Genomic DNA, 21,538 nt, shown 5'->3' on the forward strand with positions numbered 1-21,538 from the left:
ATTGTAAAACCAATTACACACAACAGTTCAGCGATCGCTATCTGAACAAACAACTTCTGCTCTGGTAGATAAAAAAAAGTGTAATATGTAGAAAGATTACAGAGGAATCGTATAGGGAATCTTATTACATCTGACTACCCCAACAATCTAAATACGTCTTGCCAACGTGATAACAGTATATCGGAAAAGGCAATAACAGAAGCCGATATGGCACTAAAGAACGGCTTTTATTGGAATATAAAAGTCTACAGATTTTAATTTGCGTTCCGAGTAGTTCTAGTAGCTCCCAAAATCCTTTCCACTTTCTCCCGAGAGTCATCCCCTCCGCAGCAGGGGTCAATGGGCGATAGTTGGCAGTCTGCCTCACGAGCATTGCGTGAAATGAAAATGGCCTATGTTTATCTCAGCAGGATTTATTCCGACCCATACCTTTCCAGTAGAGGTATTACGACAAATTTGCCTTCGCGAAGTTAAAATTTTACGCCCAACGTGGGGCTCGAACCCACGACCCTGAGATTAAGAGTCTCATGCTCTACCGACTGAGCTAGCCGGGCTACATTTACCTAAGAACACACTTCAGTTACTCATTGAGGATACTAGAGTTAGCTTGCATATAACTGTCGTCCTTCTCATAGATAAGAGTTATTTCTTCTAAGTCTCGTCTGTTCTGTTAAGCGCAAATCAAGTTAAATTTTTCCCAACTGAATCAGCATACGTTCACTAGTGCACTCTCCTCCGGCCATCACACTTTCACTCCAGTTTCCCTTCCCGACGGCGGACAGCTGAAATTACGGAGCTGCCCTTGGTCCTCCAGTACACCTATTATGTACGTTCTGAAAAATAATGAAGTAAAAGAAGCAGCAAGGCCTGTAAGACTAGTCAGACAATTTCATACCTAGCGATGCTATTTAATTGATGGCAATAATATTAACGGTTGTGTTCCAATAAAGGTAGCATAGCATTTCGGGTCAGGAGAGAGTTTTAGTATTTTTTCTGAGTGTGAAATCCTCAAGCATGAAAACCACTTTAAACTGTGGACAAATGTTGATGGCACTATGGTATCACGTTTGATGAAAGAATGTCGTTAATGCACAATTAATCGATATCGGTGCGACATTGTCTTTTATTCAATAACAGCACTACGTAACAACAATTTCACACATAAAATTTGTATGTGGGTATATTTTATGTTACTAGACAGACAGTCTTCAATAGAAATTATAATATTTACATCATTTCAGTTCTCAAGGCATAACACCACGGATGAACGCTGGAGGAGCCTGAACTGCATGGTTCCAGCAACCTACAGCCATAATTTAGATTTTACGCAGATATGACTTAAACGTTCCGCTTCTAAACATGCGCGCCAACCGGCTGTCTGGTACTCGCCCCGACCCACTGCAATCGCTTAATGCCCAAGTCCGAAGTACTGTACTGTACTGTACTGTACACTACAGTAGGAGGTTTACGAATTACAGTTTTGACGCTGGTACCATGCTTCGTTCAATGTGTCACAGTGGGGCGGTTTCTAACATGTGTTACGTGCCAGAGATCTCTCGGCTTTGAACATTATTATCACGCAGGGAAAAAAGGACGGAGACGACGCTACAGACTTAGTCTGCCGCTATCTCAAACAGCCCAGAACATCAGAAGACGATTGCTTCTTCTTCATTATTTCTATCGTGTGCACACAACAGCTGTGTTAAACACTAAAAACTGCAGTCCTTGCACGAATAACATAGTGTCAACAAGGCAATTTCGAATGTTTTTCTGTTCTTGAATGCGTAGTAGTTCCAGCAATGCAACACATTTGGCCTCGTTAATGAAACTTGTTATTTGCTGATATATTTAGAATAACCAACGAGAGATGGGTGACGTGTAAGGATGCTTTCGTAATCCATGTAACTGCACTTTTAATGTGCCTCTATGTATAGCAAATGACGCTAGAACTCCGAAACCAATACTTGTTTTCTTACTACTACTGTGTTTTCAGCTTTCAATTCGTATGCACATCACTTTAATGTTCACATTTCAAAACAACTTACTTACGTGTCCCTCGCTAGACCATACACGTGTACAATAAGGAGGAAGGAAGCTATTCTTGCTATCGTACCTTGTATATGTGTACCTAAGGGAAATATTATTTAAATGTCAAAGAAACAGAATTGCGTAGAGGTATACCTCCATGGAGAATAGAATTCTTGTTTTATTATTTATTTTTATTATTTTTTATTATTGTACGTATCTTCTCACTTTGGAATCCTACCCATGATGCGTCATTAAATGTGTGAGGAATACTAGCAGTTAACAGAGTAAAATATATAAGGAAACGTCTCAAACGCTTAGACGTCCTAAAATGGATATTTTGCTGTATCATGCACGAACGTCATTCTTGTAGTAATAATAGCCTAACCTGTGTAGCATATAGGCCTACCTTTGCAACAATAGCCAATTTATTTCTATCGCCAGAATATTTCTCGCCAGTAACTCCGCCACATTTTGAGGAATAACGAAACACGATTGGAATGTGTCTACTTTGATCATCTGCTTCTTTTTACGGTTTTCAATACCTGATAGTCTAGGGTGCGCGCGCGCGCCACACACACACACACACACACACACACGCACACACAGTATATCCGGCTATTCTAGCCAGAGTATTTATATAGGCGGTCACGTCGTAGGTGTTGTGAGGGAACGAGATTGTTGATACAAATACGCTCGGAAGTAGAGGCGTTTGCGAAGGCAATGAAAAATACAAGAAACAATAATCGTAAACAGCGCCAAGCACTATTCATACGTACAAAAGAATATATTGCTTTAATGGCTGCACTTACGAATGAAATGTGATTTTTTTAAACTTTAGCTTACGATGGGATGGATTTGCACACCCGTAAGTACACACTCAAGCTGGCATTTTCGATGAAACAACTACGTCTCCACACAATCAAAGCACCAGACATTATTTGGGATCTGACTAAAAAAGTTTATACATATCGCCAATGGTCGAAACTGAGAACGTGTTTCTAAGAGTGACATCACAGGGCAGTGTCACGACGGTGAGCCACGGAGGTATAATTGCAGTGAACCAAATGTTTTGGGCTGTGTAAGATGAAGGACGTCGGCTACAAGTTTGTGACGTAATGAGAAGTCATGATTTTTATGGTGTGGTTCACGTATACAGTATAAACAAATAAAACAAATGTATGTGTCATTACAGAAATAGCGTTGCGCTGCTCAATTATCATCGTCATCGATGTTGTCCATTTTTTTATTGTAAAACTAACACTGTTTACGGACGTAAATTTGCAGCAGCTGCGGGGTTTTGAACGTTATGGGAATGGTTAAACTGTAAACCGAAAATCAGTTAATTTTTCAGTTGCTTAGGTGTACCCATTTTAATTTGAAGCTTGCATTGTGGAAATATTGTTAAAATATGAGTAATTTTGAACGTCTGTGTTCGTGAGGCTCACGTATTACGTAATCATATTATTTACCTACTTTTGGCATAGATCAACATGCGTTCTTGAATAAGATTTTGAAACATTTTGGAGAGACGTGGCACTTTCCCACACCTGCTCTACCCACACCTTGGACTTCCCACGAATAGGAGGGTTCTGGCTGTCGCTGGTGTACAGTGCTTACAGCGCTTCGGTCTCGGACATAAGGCAGCTGTAGTGGGAGCGTAAAAGTCTAAAAGCTGTACATCCAGAAGGTCATAACTGCATACTATCAGAATTATAGCCCAAATTTTCGTGGGGGATCGATTGCTAGGGTTGTCTTGAAAGTGTGCTTCTATCTTCATAAAATATGATATCAAGTAGGTGATGTTTCCTTGTAAGACGTACTTAAATTTTTCTTCTGATAGACTGTACCAACTTTTGTAAAACAAGTCATCTATTAAGTCGTTTGAGCGGGATTAGAGATTAAATTCCTGGCAGATAATAATGTGCGTCGGCCTGGGATTCAAACCCAGAACCTTTCAAACCGGCGCACACTCCGCTGCAGAGCGAATAATTCGTTCAAGGCTAGAGATATTCGTACTGACATTTACCGAAGATTCTGTTAGTTGGAACATATTTATTCCTTCAGTCTTCTTCAGGTCGCCACATTCATATCGCTAAAATCTATACCTTGCACAATCGTACAGAGTATTGGAAACTGTAAGCAGCAGGAGTTCAGGACCACTAGTGTGTAACACAAGTTGCTTTATTAGATGACGTCATGCAAACATGTGAACAGGTACATGCTGTCTCATTAGGTTTCCGAAAAATATACCACACTGTCGACGAATAACAAGATACAGCCATGCATAATGTCGTCGCATACACGTAATCGATTCAAATTTTAGCTAATAAAACCCAGTACTTTATACTGTACTGAGAATGACAGGACCACTAATGTTCTCAGTATGTACAAACCATTTATCAAGAGCAGCATGACTACTGACGTGTTCACCGACGATGCTGATATTACGGGAAAATATCGTGGTTATACGATTGTTAGGAAGTGCTGCAAGCTTTTACGTAGTTTCCACTTGATGTAACGAAAGGCAAGTCTTAAGTGTGTATAAATGGAAGATAATGTATGTAACAGCGAGAAATACACCGATAATATCCTATTAGAAGATTAGTGGCGAACATCTTGATTACGTCACATCGTTTAAATATGTACGTGTTACATAAAACAATATGAAATATGTTTAATGGGTATAGTCAGTATTAAAGATGGAAATGGTTGTTTTAGGTTTATTGTAATAGTCTTCCCCAACACCTTTAGGGGCATGTTTATTATTCTGACAAAAGACGATATCCTTTCGTTTCCAAACCAGACCAATTTCCATGTTTTATTTCTCGTCCAGTGATCGAGAATCCTGACATAGCTTTTCCTAGTTATTGCCTTTACAATGTGATATCCTAAGAGAATGCAGTTTCTACCCGTAAAATGCCTCCCCCTACCGCAGATGGTATGGACTGCGCATTTTTGGCGGGCGACAACCGATTTCTGTCCACCGCTTTCACTGCTGGTTCACTTCTACATTAAGATACACGACCAACGTCTTTCTCACAACAACTAACCAGAACACAACATGAAATTACTTCATTTAACAAGATCGAAACTTTGGTGATGTATTCGGTTTTGCATGGATTATAGAAGCCTCGCTAAGAGACAACTAGAAGAAAGCTGACATAAGGCCGGAAACCACACGAACTCATCTACGTAGTTACGAACTTGATCTGTCGACTATCGTTGAAGATTAAAACCTGTAATAGCAGCAGATGATAAGCTGTTACACACATGGCTGCTGAGGTAGCCCAGATATTTGTGGATACTTTCTACACGGTCTTCCCGTCAGCAAATTATGCGGTCGTCACTGGTAACAGACGAAGAAGATAAATAATGGTTCTGGATTAAAGCCTTGGAAAAGTAATACTGAATTAAACAGTAACAAATACGTGTTACTTTTGTTTTTGGAGCTTTTAACACTATTTATTTATCGACCTTATAAAGAGAGGAAAAATACTAGATAACTGTTTACCTTTTAACATAGATACGCACAATCTCTAGTTCATAATGGGTTTACATTCCTATGCCGACGTCTGAAATCCAGTCAGATAGATTGTGAAGGCCTTCCACAGTCCTTGTAAATGCAACGAGGAAACAGTAAGATATTATGCGATGTGCTGTTTCCTCGTTTTCGCCGCAGTCACGTTAAGGAAAGGATTGCCATCCCTATTGGTGTAGCAATGCTTCCTTCACACATGAGTTTATTATGTTATTTTATCCCTGAGAAAGTAGCGATCCGACTCTGTGTGAACATCGTCGAGCTCGATATGACACATGGGCCCGTTAGCTCTAGCCGGCACGGTAGCTCAGCGTGTTCGGTCAAAGGGTTATCTGCCCTCTGTAATAAAAAATCTGAGTTAATCGATCAACAACTAACTTAAATGGATGTCTTTCGACGTCCGCCGCGAGCAGATGCACCGAACGAAAGCGAACAAAATAAGATTAAAAAAAAAAAAAAAAAAAGTTGGTTAGAGCGTCGTGCTAATAACGCGAAGGTCGTGGGTTCGATCCTCCCACGGGCCAGTGTTTTACCATTTCATTACAAAATATGTCCACTATTTTCCCTCTGTGCCAATGGCTTATTCACTCCACAAAATCGAAATTTCTACTCAAATAAATTGCGTGTCGATTTCGTAAAGGAATGTGCATCTACTGCTCTTCTACGTAATTTCATATGTGTGCTCTTTATCCTTCTGGTGGTTTGCTTTCTTAATATCCATTTTCCACATCCACGAAGCAACGTTAGCGCTGTCATTACCTTGTAGAATTGTAGCACTTGCCCTATGGCACTCCAAAATCTCCACTTGATGCTTCTCAGAGATTACATAAATTGTTAGACACACATATTGATGCTATCATTTACATACTGTATAAGCTAGATACACAACTGTGAATTTACAATGCATCTGTTTTGGTGGAAGATATCAGATAATAATTTCCAAGAAACTTCGCTATCAGAATTATGGCCCAAATTTTCGCAAGGTATCGATTGCTTTGTTGTCTAGAAAATGTGCTTTTATCTTCATAAAATGTGATGTCAAGTTGGTGATGTTTTCTTATAAGACGTACATAATTTATTTTTCTGATACACTATACCAATTTTCTAAAACAATTCATGTACTGAGTCTTTTCAGCGGGATTAGAGGTTATTTCCTGGCAGATTAAAACTGTGCGACTCCAACCCAGGACCTTTGCCTTTTATGTGCAACTGTGAAGGCCGGTCCTGAGATGCGTTCGGGTAGCTCAAGTACTAGAAAGCACCTTCAGGCGAAAGTGAAAAGTCTCGGGTTCGAGTCCCGGTCCGGCACACAGTTTTAATCTACGTGGAAGTTTCAAATCAGCGCACACTCCGCTGCAGAGTGAACAATTAGCTCAAGGCTAGAGATGTTCGTACTGACATTTACCGAAGATTCTGTTAGTTGGAAGGTATTTCTTCCTTCAGTCTTCTTCTGATCGCCACATTTATGTCGCTAACGTCTATCTCCTGCAAGATCGTACAGAGTATTTTAAACTGTAAGATTATACCGTTTGGAAATGAAAAGGAATGTCTCCCTAGAAACCAGCAGGAGTTCAGGACCACTAGTGTGAAACAAAGGTTGCTTTATTACATGACGTCATGCAAAAAGCAGTTGCATGTGAACAGGTACATGCCGTCTCACTAGGTATCCGAAAAACATACCACACTGTCGACTAATAACACGATACAGCCATACATATCATCATCGCAAGCACACAAAATGAAAATAATTCATTTAAAAACATCGTTGATGAGATATTCTGTTTTGCATCTGTTACAGAAGCCTCGCTAGCGACATCAACTAGAAGAAAGCTTGCATAAGGCCAGAAGCCACACAAACTCATCTACATAGTTGAGAACTTGGTCTATCAACTATCGATGAAGATTAAAAGCTTGTAATAGCAGCAGAAGATAAGTGGACGGTGATAATTCTCCTTAAAAATTTCTACTGAGCCAGAGCTGCGGAATGCTCACTATACAACAGTCGGAGTCAGCAATGCGGTGAACAGCACAGCTCTGTGTCGACTCAAACAGTGAAGCTCCGTCTCCTAGCGTCCAGTTCCCCAATCCTTGCTCTAATGCCTGTCGTGGCCCTTGGCCAACAATTCGAGCCTACGCCTTCTGTGGCCTAGGCCTGAAACATCCTCATACGGTGGCCACAGACCGAATATCCTCACGATCTATTCACTTTGATTTCCCATAAAATATCCACGTTGAGCACACCCAGAGAGCTACAACGACCAATAATAAATCGTCAACTCTTCCAAACGCCAATCGGAACATTCTCCGATCTCTGTGCCGTCTCTCTCAAGAAGACCGGCAAATTCTACTTCTCCTATCAGCAATAGGTGCCCACAGGCGCATCCTCTGACGTCATAGTCGGCGTTCCAATCCAGAAACTGTTTCTCCGCGCAAGTAGGAAGCAACCTGATGTGGGTACCGGCGTGACAAACGCGAGAGCTGTCCCATCGACACAGTGGCAGACGTCCCATCATGTCGTTTCCAGCCACCGTGGCCAAATGTTTTTCACGATTCTAGCAGATATGGGTCTTGGGTGGAAGGTTGACAGGAAACAAAGGGGATACCCGGAGGTTCTGAAGAGTGCTCTCTCCCTGGCCAGGAACAATTATCAAGGCGCCGAGCTGTCAAGACTCGGCTAAAGCACTTTTAAGAAATTCGGTCTATATTTCAAATGGCTCTGAGCACTATGGGACTTAAAATCTGAGGTCATTAGTCCCCTAGAACTTTGAACTAGTTAAACCTAACTAACCTAAGGACATCACACACATCCATGCCCGAGGCAGGATTCGAACCTGAAACCGTAGCGGTAACGCGGTTCCAGACTGCAGCGCCTAGAACCGCACGGCCACATGGCCGGCTCGGTCTAAAGTCTCTGAGACAATGCACTATGCGCTGGTAGCGGCTCCTCTCTCACTGATGCTAGGGCACCCCCGCTGTTCGGCCAGTGTTCGCCAACGTCAGTTCCTCTGCCTGAAAGCAGTCGCTAGGGCTCCTAGGCCCTTCCGATATACCTGCGTCCGCATCTCTCCTTGTTCCACAACAGCAATGTAGCGGCCTTTTTCGGCATCTACGCACCGCGAGCTTTCGTTCTCCTACCCACAACTGTAAATTTCCAGCAAAGCGTAAACGCAGCCCCTGTTACCTCTAGCTGCTCCATGCAATACGCTACTAATAAACTCGTCATGCAATCGCTGCCAATACTCCTTCATAAACATTTTATCGATCACAGTGCTGTCATCTTTCTGGAGTTCTTTTATCAGTCTCTGTTTCTTCTTTCGTACGATTCTGCAGATGTGGTGGATTGTAGCGGGCTCTTCTTCAATTCTCCACTTTGGCTGGCTTCTTCTTACTATTTGTTGTGTGTCCTCTTTTTGCATATTTATGAGTTTTGTTCTTATTCTTCTTAGTTTCGGTAGGTAGTCGGCTTCAGTGGCTGCTAGAGAGTTGATTATGTCTCTCATGCACTGTGTGTAGAAATCCGCAGTGCATTTCCTCCAAAACGTCTGGTCTGCATTATATTTATAATAAAATATAATGCAGACCAGACTGATAACTGGTTTAGCTTTCGACGTCCACAAAGCGATCGTTGTTTCTGCTGTGTTTCTCATCTTTAGGCAATCTGCCCAAATAAATTTCTGTAATTTCTTTGTGAAGTCTGCTGTCTTTCAGATCTTTTGTATTCGTTTTCCACTGTACTTTGTCACTTACTTTCTTCTGTAGTGGCAAGCTTATCTGGCATATCTTGCACGTGTGGTCGGAGAAAGCCATTGGCTGAATTTGCACACTACCTATTGCTGGTACTAGGGAGCGAGAAACATATATTCTGTCCAGCCTACTTTTGCCGTTGCTGTGGAAAAGTGGTGTGGGTGTTTCTGTCTCCAAATATCCCTGAGCTCCATTTTTCTTATCACATCCTGCAGTTCCGTTGAGATATATGGAGTCGGTATCTCGTCCTCCTTCACCACAACGCAGTTGAAGTCACCTCTAATTACTCTCTGGGAATTACTCTGAGTAGGCGGCAGATTATTGCCTACAGGAGCAGGCTCACGCTGGTTTATTTTCCGTACCTGAGGGAACGTATATGTTTACAGAGTATTTTGCATTTTTGTTGCAATGCCACGACAGTTAGGAAGTCGACGTAGCACGCCAAGTTCAATATTCTCTCTAATGAGGGTAGCTGTGTCGCATTTTACCTCAGGGTCGATGTTTGTTACGACATTGTATCCAGCTATGTACTCTGTAGCGGCCACAGGTAGTAAGTGTTGGTTCACGCAGTGGAGAATGACTTAACAGAGGTAAGCCGGCGACCAAGGCGTTGCGAAATAAGCACGCACAGATAGCCTTGCTCACAGCAGCAGTCTACCGACAGGTTGACGCAAGGACGCACACAGACCGAGCACCGAGTGAAGCCATGAGAGTGTTGAGTATGGGGAAATGAGGCCAGCACGCTAAGTTACGGTGCAATATACTGTGGGAGTAATAACAGAAAGCTACCACCGAGGTTAAAAAACGTCCTCCGGCCGGATATAAATAGTGGAGCGCAGGCAGCAACAGACAAAAGCCATTAAGGAGCAGTTCGGATTCTTAGGACAGACGTGGTCCGTGTCCGAATGTTCAATCTTCGTAGGTGACGATTCCGGAAGTCTGTTCCAGCTCGCAGGAGTCATCCATTCGCCGCCAGATGTCAACTTCAGTTCTGAAGGTCGGTCCGAGTTCGGTCGGCACCATGGCAGACTAACTACAGCGAGAACTTCCAGAAGGACCGGCCGCAGCGCAGTCTTGGTCTCAGGCGCCGCCGGGGACTGACGCCTGGACTTCATGACAACCCGGCGACGACGAGTTCATCTCATCCGCATTGTCGGAGAATCTACACAGCAGCAGCCAGGGATCCGCAGGGCTGGGCAGCGACGACGACGGAGACATTGTAACGAAAGTTCAATAAATAATTGTAAAACTTCACGCCGTCTCAGTCTTTGGCGCAGCCACTGTGCCTGCTGCTAACGAGTGGTGCAGAAGCCGAAACACCTCTATGTTTGTTGAGACGAATCATTGCAGCAGCGCTACGTCTATCACATTGTGGTGCAGGGGGTCAGCTGGCAACCTGAGTTTCACTGGTGAGGAAATCTTACTCACATTTATTGTAGCAACAGTGTACCAGTGACCAATTGTTGTAATCATTCTGGGTTCGAGTCGATGTCCATGGCGTGAGGGGGGCCGCTCAGGGCGGTTGGACTTGCCGCTTTCGTCTTCTTCCAGTGAGCTCGAGGAGTTGCTTCTCTTTGTCTCTCTCCTTCTGCTGCGTCTCGATGTCTTCGTTTCCGTTTGTTGCCATGTTCTTTTCCGTGGTCTGGGGGTTTTGTTCAGAAGTCTCTCCACTTGCCGTCGTCTTCCTTGCTGAGTTTCAATATTTTTTTTCAGGCGGTTTGCCTTCTCTTTAATGATCTGCTCTCGTGTGATCTCCGGAGTGGCGTTTTTCATCGCGGTTTCCGTCGCTGCTTGCCTCGGCTCGGTGGTCTGCTTCGCTGCAGAGCGTTGCATTTGCGCGCGGGCCGGTTTCCGCGGCACATCGGCCTTCTCTGAGTTCCCCTCGCTAATCTACCTTTTGTTGAGGCTGGACGGTGCAGGCGTTTGTTACTGGACGGGGGCGGGGCTGCGTTAGCTGTCGTCACCGCAGCGGCCTCACTCACCCCTGCTGTTTCCTCCACCGGCTGCTGGCTAGCAGGGGCCGTGGCGTTTTCCACTTCCATCGCTTCCGTCTTTGATGGCTGCGACTCTCCTGTTTCCTCGATTGTGAGCGCCGAGAATCGAGCGTTCAAATTTGTTATTGCCACTGCATATGTATTTTCTCTTGGCAACTGCGCTGGTCGTCTACGTGGGCACTTGTTCCGCACGTGGTCTGCACCGTGGCGGATGGACCATGTCTGCGGCTGTCCGCTAAATGCCACGAAGCCTCTATGTCCACATACCGTGACGAAGGTCTATTTTCACGGACCGCACTCCAGGGTCTACTTGCATCCTATACACACTTCACCATTTTTCCCTGGCTATCCCGATTAAGTGCGCGTATGTCCAGAGAGTTTTCACAATCTCCTCGTCTGCCACTTCAAAGGGTAGGTTGTATATCTTTATGTTTCTAACAACATGTCCTGAATACTGTATCGCGACGTTGCTGATTTGTTCGTCCCTATGGCGAAATTTCCATATGCCATTGTTTGTCCCCAGAATCCTCTCTATTTCTCCAGTGTTATCAATTTTTATGAACAACGAGTTCACTGTGAAGTGCAGATGCAGTCCAGTAATATTTTCCGCGGGAATTTTTACATCGCCTTTTACCCAAACCATAATTTCAAAGGTAGTACGTTTCTCAAAGATTCGATCAAACGTGCACTGCACAGTCTCACTTCGATTTGCGGCACGCATGGTTTTCCAAAACTTAATTAGCGAATACCGAGATCAAGAAAAAAGTGAATGTTTGTACTCGCCAACGTGGCGATAGCTGCGGTTCGGGCGGCGTCCACCCAACGCCACCTTCTCTCTAGGTGGCGTGGGTCCACCCCAGCGGCGGGAGAGGCTCGTTCCGTTTGCGACCGGCGGTGGCTCGCCAGCCGGGAAAACCTCTTCTACCTGCGACGCACAATGGGCAGCGGCACCCGAGTTCCCAGGCGGGCGGGCAGCCAGCCAATCCTATGAAATGTAAGACGTGTTTTCCAAAATATTCATTCGTTTCGTTTTCACGATGTAATATTTTGTCACTGGTCTCCAATTTTTTGTTATGTGTCTAACTCTGGAAACAATTCATCAAAAAACATACTGAAGTATGATTTCAAATTACGGCATTTTATATCCTATATACGCATACTTCACGAAGTATCGCCTGCTGGCACATTTTTGAGGCAGTTCTTTGTTTGTCACTGATGTCTTTCGCCTAATCTCACGTTGGTTTGCACCAGGACACGTTCTCTGAAGTGAGATATTACACAAGTTAGCACCACTAGTGTTGGTTTGCAGACTCGTTCCTGAACTTGTCTGTGTGCAGTGCTGCCAACGTAACCTCTAATTTTCGTTTCCACATGATCTAATAATGTTCTCTTCATACGTGGTTTCACATCTGTATTATGTCGTTTTAATTGTGTTATTCTGTATTTATTCAATATGTAGTGAAATGAAGGAGTGGCGTGGCAACTAAAGAGCTAAATGCAGAGCGTATGTAAGGCACTGGGAGAGGAGAGAGGTCGGATGGAGAGATCACGTTTAAGTAAAGATATTCAACAGTGAATGGAAAGTAGAGGAAGAGAGGAAGGTGACAATGAGACGGAGAAAAGTGGGGAGGAGAGGTGAAATGGAGTAGTGTGTGTATGTGTGAGAGAGAAGAGATAATGACGATGTGGTATTAGGTGTGTTATGTATGTTGTCTTACCTGATTTTGTATACTATCTGATTACCAGTAATTATTCACACATCAAGTAACTGTTTATTGTAGGCTATATCTAGCTCACAGTGCAATATATGACTATCAAAGTAGATTTTCAACGAAAGCTTCAATTTTTCTAGGTTTTTCAGGAGCATACAACGCTTAAACTTACTCTACGTTATTTATTAAAATGTTGTAGATCTTTTTCGTTTTTTTTCTTTTTCAAGAGAATTACCAGATTTTTATAGTTTATACAGACATTTATACAGGCCGGCGAGAGTCATTTAGCTCTAACAATAGTATCTCTCAAGAAGGCTCTCACCGAAGGGAATAGTTCAAATCGAACGTTAGCAATCGGTAATGACTCCTTTCTCATCCTTCCAGCTTTAAACATTGTGTAATACGGTGCTTAATGGGCCTAACATGTAAACAAATAACACGATTGTAAAACCCATTATACACTTCAGCGATCGATATCTGAACGAATAACTTCTGCTCTGGTAGATTTAAATGAAAAAGTGCAGGGTGTGAGACTGCACTATATTCCGTAGAATGATTAGAGAGGAACCGTATAGGGAATCTTATTACATCTGATTACTCCAACAATCTGAATACGTCTTGCCAACGTGATAATAGTATATCGGAAAAGGCAATAACAGAAGCCGTTATGGCACTAAAGAGCGGCTTTTATTGGAATATAAAAGCTTACAGATTTTAATTTGCGTTCCCACTAAATATAGTAGCTCCCAAAGTGCCTTTGTCTTTCTCCCGTGAGTCAGCCTCTCAAGAGCAGAGGTCAACGGGCAGTAGTTGTCAGTCTGCCTCACGAGCATTGCGCGAAATGAAAATGCCCCTTGGTTTTCTCAGCAGGATTTATTCCGACCCATACCTTTCCAGTAGAGGTACTACGACAAATTTATCTTCGCGAAGTTAAAATTTACGCCCAACGTGGGGCTCGAACCCACGACCCTGAGATTTTTTTTTTTTTTGTAACGTAATAAACTTTTATTTACAAATTAAACAAAATACATTGCTTGATAAAAGGCACGTTTAGGTTTACACATACAGTAATCGCATCTTTCCTTTCCGTATAGTCTTTTTTTTGTATTTTTTTTATAATTTAGTTCTCTCTATTAAGCAAATTTGGTGTTTTCCTTTTGTTTTTTAATATTTGTCTGTTTTCTAGTCTATTTCCAGCACCCAGTTCTGTTAGGACTTATTAAAGCCGAATTTTTTAATGAATATTTAATGACATTTAATGAGGTTAATTTTGTTTTCGCCTAGAGATAGCGTCCTTTAAATTTGGTTAGACCTATTGACTAAGAGATATTTTATGGTACACTCAAGAAAACAAAATATAGGCATGTATATGGATAGCTATTTTAGGGAGAGTTGTTTGATTGTATTTAGAGAGAGAGCGAGAGAGAGAGAGCGAGAGAGAGAGAGAGAGAGAGAGAGAGAGAGAGAAATCAGAGGAAAACATTAGATATATGGTAATAAATCATTGCGAATCGTCTTTTTGCATTTTGACACAGCTGTTTATGGTTTTCACTATTATTAAAATGAGTGATAGTGTAATTATGCAGTACTTACATATCACCTTTTGGACACGCTGGAGATCACCAATATTTTAGCACTTTCCCTAGTTGTGTGACGATATGATTGCTGTAACGCACTTTTTCACATTTGAGAATGCAGGTGATGCACTGCCACTTGTCACTCAAAACACACACTCACTAAACACGCACTTTGAGGGCGTTGGAGGATGTGGGGGTGCGTGCGTCAGCAAGCTGTGGGGTCTTAAGGGGCTATGGGAGAGCGTGGTGAGGCGGCGACGGCGTCGGCGGCGTCGGCGGCGACGGCGTCGGCGGCGACGGCGTCGGCGGCGACAGCGTCGGCGGCGACAGCGTCGGCGGCGACGGCGCCGGCGGCGACGGCGTCGGCGGCGACGGCGTCGGCGGCGACGGCGTCGGCGGCGACGGTGGCGTCGGCTGTGACGGCATCGGTCGCGGCGTGTGGGGACGGAGGGCGTCTTTGAAGGCGGCGTCCAGCGCGATCTGCAGATAGTTCTGGAACGTCTGCCGGTAGTTGTTTTTCTGCCTGGCCCTTTTGTGTTCCTCCCAGAGATCTGTGAGGAACTGTACTGTGTCCGTCTGCTTTTTAGCGATTATCGCATGCGCTGTCATTGCAATTGTCCACATAGTCGCGACTCGCTTTGGCCGAGGGAAGCTTTTTGCCTCTGGGATGGTGAGCGCCGTGATTTCTATGTTACGGTGGTCCGCCCTATTCATGTGTGCCACCATTCTTCTACACGTCTCCCATATCTGCAGGCTTCTCCAGCATGTGAAGCGGTGTTCCAGGGAGTCTATTTGGTTGCACGCTTCACAGTTCGGAGACTCACGCATGCCGATACGTGCTAAGCGCTCGTTTGTGGGGATCGTCTTGTGTACGACTTTGTACCACGTGTCTCTAGCTTCTGGAGGTATGGCTTTCACGGAGAGATTCTTCCAGACTTGTGGCCAGTCGTGGCCTGGAAGATTCGTCTCCGTTTTGCTTCTGACCTGTTTACCTCGTAGCGCTCGGTAGATTTTCCCTGCAGTTCTCATCTCCTTGACTGCTAGGGTGGATGTTATGTAGCTGCTGTCCATTATTCCTTGTTTTAGGTAGCGCATCTTAAAAGGTATTCGACTGACGTCTACCGGCGCTTCCTCGGAGTCTGGTCTGTGTTCCTTCAGTAGAGACGACGTGGTACAGTCTACACTTCTGTCCTCCATTTTTAGTGCTCTATGGAGCAACAGTGCCGCGCATTTCGTTGTGACGTCTATTAAACCGAGCCCCCCTTCTTCTCTAGGAAGAGTGCTGGTGGCTTGTGACACTTTAAATATTTCCCGCCTCCACAGTAGGTAGTACACAGCGCTTCTTATAGACTTCCCTATTTCTATTGGTACGTTTATGACTTGTGCCATGTACCATGCCTTCGCCAGGATCGTTGCGTTGATAAGCTGCGTCTTTTGATCCAACGTTAGGTGTCTGTTGGAGTGTGTCCTGACGAGTCCTCTGGTGGTGTTCAGGATGTTCCGCCAGTTTTCTGCGGCCATTTTCAGTGGGCAGGCCTGCAGCTGGACACCTAGCACCTTATATTTATCGGTCACCTGGTACCATGGTCTGGCTTCTCTCAAATTCCCGTTTCCTATGGGGAGCAGCACTGTTTTGTTTGGGTTGGTTTTCGCCCCAGATGCCTTTCCAAACGATTCAATTATTGGGAGGACACTGTCAATATCTTCCTTTCCATCCACAAAAATGCTCAAGTCATCGGCATATGCCATACACGTCACTTTAACGTCCTGTAACTTGTAGCCGTTGATGGTGGCGGCGAGCTTTCTGAGGACTGGGTCGAGGGCTACTGTGAATAGTGCCATCGACAGTGGACACCCTTGCCTCACAGATTTCCCCAGTTTTATCGGCGCAGATATCCAGCCGTTTATCGTTACTCGTGATGTGGCATTTGTCAACATGTTTTCGATGACTTGGGCGAATTTGGGGCCAAAACCTAGTCTCGTCAAAGTCTTCAGTAGGTACCGGTGACCGATCCTGTCGAAGGCTTTTTGGAAGTCTACAGAAACGATGGCTGCAGTCGCTCTGTTGGATGCGGCGTGTGCTATAACGTCTCTGTACGTGCATACGGCGTCAAAGATGTTTCTGCCTAACACTGCACATGTCTGCCACGGGCTGATGGCTTTCTTCAGGGCGAGCTTCATGTTTTCAGCGACGCATTTTGCTGTTAGCTTGTAGTCCGCGTTTAAAAGGGTTATTGGTCGGTAGTCTGCTACTGTTTTAGGCGCTTTTGTTTTTGGAATCAGGGTAATGGACCCTTCCAGGAACGGGGGTGGTATTTCTTCTCCGTTTAATATTTCATTGACGATTTCCGTCATAATTCCACCTACTTTGTCCCAGCAGGTGGTGTAGAATTCGGACGGTATTCCGTCCGCTCCTGGAGCCTTGCCGCTGGCGCAAGTTTTGAGAACACACCTGACTTCGTCCTCTGTCGCGGCCTCAGTCAACAAAGCGCGGTCGGTGTTGTTCAGCTGTCTGCGCGTTTCCTCTAAGATTTTGGCTGTTTCTGCGTCGTCTGGAACATCTCCCTTGAAGAGGTCGGAGAAATGCTCTTCTATGTGACGCATCATGTCCCATTTAGTTGTTATCTTGCGGCCTGTTGCGTCGCTGAGCTCCCTGATTGTTCTGCTATGAGCCCTCTCCCTCTCCCTGTGCAGGTGGTGCAGTGTGGCAGGTTCGTCTTCAGTGGCGCCGTGTGCCTGGCTGCGGACGACGACGCCTTTCATCTGTTGACGCTTGATGTTCAGTAGGCGCGCCTTTATTGCTCTAACTCGCGTGAGAAGCAGGTCGTCGTCTGAAGGAAAGTTGAGCGCGTCCTTGAGACACTGCGCGTAAAAGTCTGCAGTGCTCTTCCTCCAGAATGCCCTCTCCGCACTGTGCCTAATCAGTGTCCTCCTTATTTGCGGTTTACAATGTTCAACCCACCATTGTGTGGTGGACGGATACTGCTGTCGCGTCCGTAAACTTTCTTGTATGGTGTGCGCAAAAGGAAAGTTGAGCGCGTCCTTGAGACACTGCGCGTAAAAGTCTGCAGTGCTCTTCCTCCAGAATGCCCTCTCCGCACTGTGCCTAATCAGTGTCCTCCTTATTTGCGGTTTACAATGTTCAACCCACCATTGTGTGGTGGACGGATACTGCTGTCGCGTCCGTAAACTTTCTTGTATGGTGTGCGCAATCTCCTGATGTAATTTGGCGTCACTTAGGTGTTGTGTGTTAAGCTTCCACACTGATCTCCCTCCTGAGATTTTCCTCGTTGACAGCTGGAGCTTGCATGTGTAGGCACAGTGGTCGGAGAAGATCACAGGGCAGACTTCCACATGCGATACAGAGGCGGCCAAATCTCTGGTCATGTAAATCCTGTCGAGCCTGCTTCTTCCGCGGTTGTGGTAATAAGTGAATTCGGTTGTGTTTGGCTGTAGTATGCGCCAGGAGTCGTCTAGCTTTAGCTTTCTTACGAGTTCCTGCAACTCCGTGCACAGATTTGGTACCGGGACTTGGTCTTCTCGAGCAGTCACGCAGTTAAAGTGGCCTCCCAACACAACGTTGACATTGTTGTGTGGGAGGAGTCCACAGACGTCTTCGTTAAAGAACTGGCTTCTAGCTCGTTTGTTTTCTGTGCCTGACGGCGCGTAGATGTTCACGAAATATGTGTCGGCTACTTGGACCGCTATTCCGCGGCCGTCAGTCAGGGTCTTGATGTTCTCCACGTCGATCCCATTTCTCACCATTATCGCCGTGCCAGTCCTCGTTTCTGCGTCTATGTTCGAAAAGACGTCGAATCCCGGTATTTCTTCTATGTCGGTTGTTACTACTTCTTGTAGCATTGCTACATCAGCAGCTCGGTGCTGCAGGAACTCCGTGAGGGCTTCTATCTTGACAACCGAATTCATCCTATTTACGTTGCACGTGATGACGTTATAGCACGAGCGTGTCTGCATTTAAGCGCTGTGTGGAGGCGGGAGTTGTGCTTGCTGTGGGCGGTCCGGCCGGAGAACTACGTCCTCCGGTTCGGAGACTTGATTCCCTGCATTTGCGGACGGTATGTCAGACGCTTCCCCGTCTGAGGTTTCCATCCTCTCTTCGTTAGAGCTGCTGCTGCGGCTTCGCCGCCTGTTGCGGCGCCTTTTGGCTTTGGACGCCGGTTGCGGCTGCTCGTTCGACTCCTTCGGTTCTTCGTCGGACTCCTTCAAGATGCGGGCGAGTTTCGTCACCTGCTTCTTGATGGCGATCTCGTGCGCCTCGGTGTACGAGGTGGGCGTGGACCCTGCGCTGGGCTCGGCCTGCTGGCTGCCGTGAATGACAGCCTCAGCTGGCGGCCGGGCGGCGGCGGCGCGCGTCACCTTCACCCGCCGGGCGGTGGGGGAGGGGGCGGCCGCCGGCTCGGCCTCCATTGAGGTCTCGTTGTCCGAGTCGGAGCTCAGGTGCCGCTTCTCCCCTGCGCTGGCCGCGGCGGCCGCTGCTGGGGCCGGTGTTGCCGGCTGGGCGGCCACGGCTGGCGCCGCTTCCGCTACGGCAGGCTCGTCGTTGGCGCGCGGGCTCTGGCCCGACAAAATTCCGGCGTAGCTCGCCGCCTGCTCCGTAGCGTTTTCCGCGTTTTCACGCGGCAGCTGAGCCACTCTTTTGTTCCTCGGGCAGCTGTTCCTCATGTGCTCCGTGGAGCTGCAAATGGAGCACGTCGGTGGTTGTCCGCTATATTGGACAACACCTCTGTGTCCCCCTATCACAATAAAAGACGGCACGTGTTTTCTTAGGACCATCCTGACGGACCTAACACCAGAGTCAACTTTGTACCGGTGCCCGGCACCCCAGAAGTCTCTCGTTACAGAGAGAACTTCACCATACATCTTGAAGTAGCGTGCAACTTCCTCATTTGGCACCTCGAAGGGGAGGTTGTACACTTTAATGTTTCTCACGCCGTGTCCGGCGTACGTGATTTTTACATCGCTGACGCGGCCATCCCGGTGTTTAAACTTCCTAACACCTCCGCTTACGTTCACGAGCGTCTCGCATCTCACGTCCGTTTTCAGCTTCAGAAAAAGGCTGAGCAGCGTGAAATCCAGCTGCAGCCCGTCTAATTCGTCCTCCTGAATTTTAAGTTCGTGGAACATCCATTCCTCTATATCGAAAGAGGACGGCCGTTCGTGTTCTCTATCAAACGCGCACTGAATGGTCGTACTTGAGCGGTTGAACGTTGTCATTTTCGTAGGGCACTCACCAAATCGTTGAAACGGCAACGGCTGGCGCGGCGCGGGAGCCGGCAGGCGGCGGGCGCGGCGCGGTAGGATGTCGGGCGGCGACGGCTCGGCGGCCGGTAATCCTCGCCTACCTGGGACGCACAATAGCACAGCGGCACACGTGTTCACAGGCGGGCAGCCAGCCAAGTTCTACCGACTGAGCTAGCCGGGCTACGATTATTGACAGCCTCATTACAATAATTAATATTTAAAATACCACATTAGCTTGCATAGAACTGTCGTTCTTCTCGTAGATAAGGGTTATTTCTTCTACGTCTTGTCTTGTCCTATCAAACGCGACGTCAGATTAAATTTCTCTCAAGTGACTCAGCACTGGTTCACTATCGCTCTCGCCTCCGTCCATCACACGCTCACACCGCTTTCCTTTCCTGACGGCGGACAGTTGAAATTACGTAACTGTCCCTCCTCCTCCTTTTCCGGTAGACCTGTTGCACAATTTTCGGAAAATAATAAAGTATTTACAATAAGCAGCAAGGCTGGCAAGACTAACCACACAATTTCATATCTACCGAAGTCATGTAATTGATAGCAATAACCTTTTTGGATTATTTAACTGTTGTTTTCTGTTGAATCAAAGATAGTATAGCATTTCGGGCCGGGAGAAAGTTTCAGTATTTCTTACGGATGTGTAACCCGCCTCAAGCATGAAAACCGCTTACAACAGTGGAGGATTTTTGATGCCATTACCCGTCACATAAGATAACGGAATCTCGTTAATACAGAATTAATTGATATCGGAGCAACACTGTCTGTTATTCGATAATACCGCGACGAAACAGCAATTGCACACACAAAATTTGTGTGTGAACATACTTTATGTTATTAAACAGGAAATTACTTAAAAGGGAATTATTTAATATCATTTCAGTTCTCAAGGTGTAACACCAGGGATGAAATTTGGACGAGCGGCCTAAAGCAAGCTACCGTTCCTCCATGACAGCGAACATATTTAGAACGACACAACAGAACGATATGAATACGTCTACCTATCCGATTACACAATTTCAAACCAAACAAAAATTGAAAGAGCACTGTTGAAAGCTCTCCTCTAATGTTGATCTGAATTTATGAAATCAGCAATCGACTACCTTCTCATATTTATTTTTTTGCTTATGAACCTACTGCATTTACAGATATCTTCGCTGCTCTAATAACAAGGAAACATCACCAACTTGAGCTCATATTTGAGAAGAAAAAAGCACGCTAGGGAGACATTATCCCCAGCAATCGATCCTGTGTGAAAATTTGGACCATAATTGTGACAGTACACAGTTACCAACTAAGAGTTCAGTTTTTAAATATGCGCGCATACCGGTTGTCTGTCACTTGCTCCGCGCCACAGTCAGCCCTTAATGCTCAAGCGCGAAGTACTGTATAATAGTGTAAGAGGTTGTGAACTACTGCTTCGAGTTGGTACCATGTTTTGTTCATTGCCCCAAAGTGTGCGGTTTGTAACCTGTGGCTGTGCCACAGATCTCTCTCCTTTAAACATTTTTGTGTTGCGATGCACGAGTACAGTATAAATGAATGAAACAAAGGAGTGTGTCATGACAGAAGTGGCGTAGCGCTATTTGATTATTAACACCGGCGTTGTGCGTTTTTTCTTTGGACTGTAAAAGTCACACCGTTAAACGGACGTACATTTTCAGGAGT

At 45.5% G+C, this 21,538-nt stretch overlaps 1 non-coding gene across 1 annotated transcript; it reads right to left on the bottom strand.

Annotated features, from left to right (window-relative positions):
- Window positions 1-481: 481 nt before the first annotated feature.
- Window positions 482-554, bottom strand: Trnak-cuu (transfer RNA lysine (anticodon CUU)). The gene has a single exon. It is a non-coding gene; the product is annotated as a tRNA-Lys (tRNA).
- Between the last annotated feature and the right edge of the window lie 20,984 nt (window positions 555-21,538).

This window comes from Schistocerca gregaria, chromosome 8 (assembly GCF_023897955.1).
Source record: "Schistocerca gregaria isolate iqSchGreg1 chromosome 8, iqSchGreg1.2, whole genome shotgun sequence".
Classification (NCBI taxonomy): Eukaryota; Metazoa; Arthropoda; class Insecta; order Orthoptera; family Acrididae; genus Schistocerca; species Schistocerca gregaria.